Source organism: Leptonychotes weddellii, chromosome X, assembly GCF_054177405.1.
Source record: "Leptonychotes weddellii isolate Sample4059 chromosome X, ASM5417740v2, whole genome shotgun sequence".
Taxonomy (NCBI): Eukaryota; Metazoa; Chordata; class Mammalia; order Carnivora; family Phocidae; genus Leptonychotes; species Leptonychotes weddellii.
Genome location: NC_138385.1, coordinates 27,244,731 through 27,249,919, shown reverse-complemented (window position 1 = coordinate 27,249,919; position 5,189 = coordinate 27,244,731).

Sequence of the window (5,189 nt, the reverse complement as noted above, 5' to 3'; positions counted from 1 at the left end):
ATATAATGGAATATTATGCAGCCATCAAAAGGAATGAAATCTTGCCATTTGCAACGACGTGGATAGAACTGGAGGGTATTCTGCTGAGCGAAAGAAGTCAGTCAGAGAAAGACATGTATCATATGACCTCACTGATATGAGGAATTCTTAATCTCAGGAAACAAACTCACTGGAGTGGTGGGGGGTGGGAGGGATGGGGTGGCTGGGTGATAGACATTGGGGAGGGTATGTGCTATGGTGAGTGCTGTGCAATCCAAAATGGAGGCTCTAAGTTTCTATATTGTTAAAAAGTGGTCATACTCAGTCACATCCTCTTTGATCCTTGATGTATCTGTCTATAAGGCACTAAAGATTAGGTACATCATACCCATTCACAGAGAGGTCAAATGATCTGCTTGATCACATCATTAGCTAGAACAATGGCTGGCACTCAAGTCATCCAAATCCCTCTCCAGGATTCTGTCCCTAGATCCTATGGTTAATGACTGACCTATAAAATTAGGATTGGTATATTGTGGCTATGTGAGGAAGGGCTTATCCTTTTAAATGGAAAATCGGACAAAGGAGACCCTAGGAGAGCCACTAGAGCAGAAATCCCATAGAAGTGTAGAGTAGCAGTCCTCTCATAATATATTTTAATATAATGCAAAATTTCAAGCCCCAGCTGGATGTGAAAGCTTGTTTTCCTCCCTCTTAGCCATCATGCATTATTCATGTGAAGTGACCTCACTTACATGTCACAGGCAGATTGTGATGACAGAGGCTCCTCTGGTGCTGGCATACAGAAGCCCTGATTTCCTGGTGCTCCAACTCGGTCTCCTTCCCCTGCTTTATGTGCTGCCACTGGGGCTGTCACTCCCCGGCAGTAATGAGCTAAAACGAGTGTTTAATCACTGCAGTTACCCCTCATTCTGAAGCAAAGCCCTTGTGTGCTCAGCCTTGTCTTCCGTCTTCACAAGGAATCCTATTCACCTCCTGGAAGCCAAAGGTCCCATTCCTCATCCGCCTGCCCCTAAGGCTCCGCCACCTGTCCCATTGAGGGGCTGCAGAGGGCCACAGGCTGACCAAGTGACTGGTTTCTGCACTGATGGGGAACTGCTCCTGTCTGGCTGACCCAAGTTTTGTGCTTCTGGAACAGAACCAATAGGACGTCTGGCAGGATTACTTTAGAACCTCTCCTTGACTTTTTTTTTTTTTTTCCCATCCTTCCTGCTCTGCTTATCTGTTTCTTTCACTTAAAATAGATTATGCAATAAAAAGTCTTCAATATCTTTGTGGGATCCTGAAAATAGCCAGCTGCTAACCAAATCTAAATGTTAAAAAAAAAAAAAAAACTTCTTAAGAGGAAGTAGAAAAAGATTGGCAAAAACAGGTTCTTAAATGGGATATCACTAAAGAAAAAATGTATTGGGGGACTGTCCTAAGAAAAATTTAATATTAATAACTACCCAAGGTTACCGAGTGTATAGAATAAACAATGTTCAAGAAAGGGACTTCACAGAACTCTATGCTGGTTAATGGTTCTTTGAAAAATGACTTTTGAGTGATTTCAGAGATGTTCTAAGAATGAGAATATGTACAAATGACTCATCTACTGACTTTTTTTTAAACCTGTCCTGACCTAAAAGGAAAAACCATAAAGCAAGACAATATAATTTGCTTTATACAAGGACAAGAAGAAAAGATTTTTTTAGAATTACATACTACCAAAAATTTTTGGTAACAGTAAGTTTTTTGTTTAATAAGCAAGGCAGGTAGACAGCTTATACCCAAGAGATTCTTTTTTTTTTTAAGATTTTATTTATTTATTTGAGAGAGAGAGAGCAGGGGGAAGAGGGGGAAGAGAGGGAGAGGGACAAGCAGACTCCATGCTGAGGAACTCAGAGCCCGATCCCACAACCCTGAGATCATGACCTGAGCTGAAATCAAGAGTCAGATGCTTAACCAACTGAGCCACCCAGGCGCCCCCACCCAAGAGAATTCTATTGCAGGTTTCTAAAACATGAAAACCAAAAACAAGGCTACAACTTTAAGGCTTCACAGCCCACCTCTCACACTCATTCTTCACCTTGATTTCCACAGCTGTAACTGTAAGACTCTATTGTTTGGCTCTATTGTCTCTCTGGACGGACATTCAGGGAGAGATTAATTTTCAAAAGTAGGAGTATATTAGTCCACATGTAGAAGTTCTTAAGCAATAAGATAGCAGGTCCCGACCTTGGCTCTACAGTATCCAACTCTCTGGAAATGGAGATCAGATACGTTTTCGAACAGCAATACATGATTAAGATGGGCATCTCCATTAAGTTTTAGATTAAGAGAGATTTGAAGATATTAGGTCACTAAATTCATTGCAGTAACCAGTTGCTGCTGTAAAAAAAAAAAAAAATGACATTCCGCTTAGTTATCTGAAACAACGCAGATTTATTATATTATAGTTCTGGAGGGCAGAAGTCTGAAATAGGTCTCCCTGGTCTAAACTCAAGGCGTGGGCAGGGCTGCATTCCCTTCTGGAGGTTCTATGGGAGAATCCTTTCCTTGCCCTTTCCAGCTTATAGAGGCTCCCTGCATTCCTCTGCTTGTGGCCGAGTTCCATATCTAAAGCCAGCAATGGTTGGTCAAGTGCGTCTAATGATGCTCTCTCGGATTCTGTTTCTTCTGCTTCCCTCCTCCCCCATTTAAGGACCCTCATGATTACACTGAGTCTACTTAGGTAGTTGAAAATAATCTCTTCAAGGTCATCTGATCAACAACCTTAATTCCATCCACAACCTTACGCCCATCCCTTGCTGAATAAAATAACATATTTACAAGTTCCAAATTAGGACACAGACAACTTTAGGGCATCTGTTATTCTCCCTACCCAAGTCAACCACTTCATTTGTTAGATGAGGCAAGAGAGACATAAATATGTGGAAAGATATCGCCAGTTAATGGTATTAATGGCCTCAAAGTTACTCATCCCTTAATGTCACCCCAAAAATCGAATAACTAAATTCCAGCTATTTGGTACCTAATAATCTACATCGACACTGTCCTCCTTCTTAATTCAGAACAACTTTGTCAACCTCAATGTAGACCTCCACCTGATGTTCCACAGGTACACTGCAGATGTTCGAGATATGCTGCCCATTCCAATATAGCCAATAAAAAGGCAACTAGAATGTAACACCGGACTTAAGTCAAGTCCTTCCCAAAGTACCAGTGGGATTTAAAATCAGTCTTATTTGCGCCACACTTAAGGATGCATCCTATAGGACACCTGTGCAATCTGAGGTTAAACAGTCTGAAAGGATGTTCTTCCCCTTATCCCCAAACCAGTGCCTGGCCCCTGACCCATACTTTGCTCTGGCAAAGGCCGACAACATTCCACAGGGAGAAGCCAACTCCTATTCCCGAGCTTCAATCAAACTTCTAGCATAATCCCCCAAGTTGGAAACACTGAAATTGCATCGCTATCCTTGATGTCTCTTTTCAGGTTTCTCACTCTTTCTCACTCCTTTAGTCTGTTGTTTCTCTAGGCTGAAACACTGCCTTTTCCAAATAGCTGTTCATTTAATGCTTGGTGAATGAATGAATGAATGAATGAACGAACTGGCTATTGAAATAGCTTTCTAATTGGTTCCTCAGTCTCCAGTGTCTCCTTTCAGACACATCCTTTACCCATCTGCTGGAGAGATCTGCTTAAACCAAGGATCTAACTGAGTCTTTTCCCAGCTTCAGGTGCCTACAAAAAAAAGTCCACATTCCTTAGCTTGACCTTCAAAGCTATTCAGATTAACACCCTAAACTTTCCACCTTTGTCCCCTATTGCACTAGCTCTACTCTAAAGTGCTCATCCCCTTATTTATAGCCATTCTGTAGCTACAGCTAATCCCTGATTGCAACCTGTTCTTTAAGCCTTGCTGCTTCACACTTTCTCAACATGCAGTCTATCTCTGTCCCTTCCATACTCCATGACCTAAGCCTTAAGCACTCTTCAAGTGCCAGCATTCGAGCGATTTCCTCCATGAATTTCTCCCAAAGCATCCAGCATGTTCCTAGCCACTCAGCAGGTATTACTCATTTTGATCCTCCACAAGGCTTTGCACTAAGTACAAACTAATATATATTTACTAATTAATCCCAGATTTTATAATAGATTAGTATTAAAAATATTGATCCTCATAAAAAATTGATTCCTCAATTCATAAAGAGTTTTATTTTTTGCCTTGTACTGCACTGATGGAAAACAGCATTTACTATATGGTAGACAGGGTTTTTTACCCCAAAAGGAGAAAACTTTCCAGTCAGCTACTGGTTAACCAGAAAAGCCAATTAACCAGAAGATCCATTCCTTGCTCTCAATTATACACACCAATGGAGTGAAGCACTGAGGCAGATGATCTAAAACAGTAGATAATCAAAAATTCTACCCACTGGCTTGCAGGCTCTCCCCACACATCCTCCCCCTTTCTCTCCTTACTACACTACACCCCCTGGCCTCTGGCAAACTCATTATCCTGATTCTGCCTGGCTTGGGCTATACAGAAATGAGTTTAAATTTCTGCATATCCCATTTACCTGACTTGACTTGGCCACCTCCTATCCACCAGCCGCCCAGCAAGGACCTGGATGGAAGAAGAGAAATGGAGGCAAATCTGACAAAGTCCCTGTCTGGAAATAATTTATAATTTTCGTATAACCCAAGTTAGAAATACAGTTCAACACAGCATTTTTTTTCAATCCCAAGAAAGCAACGAACTTGACACATCCTCATCAATTGAGATGGCATACGAAACGACAGAGATATGAAATATCATGATCGACTAAGGAAAAGTCGAGATGGCACAGTCAAGCGTGCTCTGCAATCTGGTTAGGAGAAGCTGAATGCAGAATGCATCAGGGTGAAAATTCAGGGGTAGAGAAAACAAGACTGAAAGGCGGGTTGAGGCCAGATTTGTGAGGACCTGGTAAGCCAATCCAAGGCATTTGGACTTGATCCTAGAGGCAATATTAAATTGGCAAAGGAAATAAGATTGCATAATGGCAGGGGTAACTGCAGAGTCATGGGAAGGGTCTAGCAGCCCTGGGTTAATCATCTGAACCACAAAATAACCCCCAGCCAGAAAACGAAATCTGAGCATTTAAAGATACAATTTCCTATTGAAGGTAACTTTTTCAGAACTCCTACTGCCTAAGAATTTAGA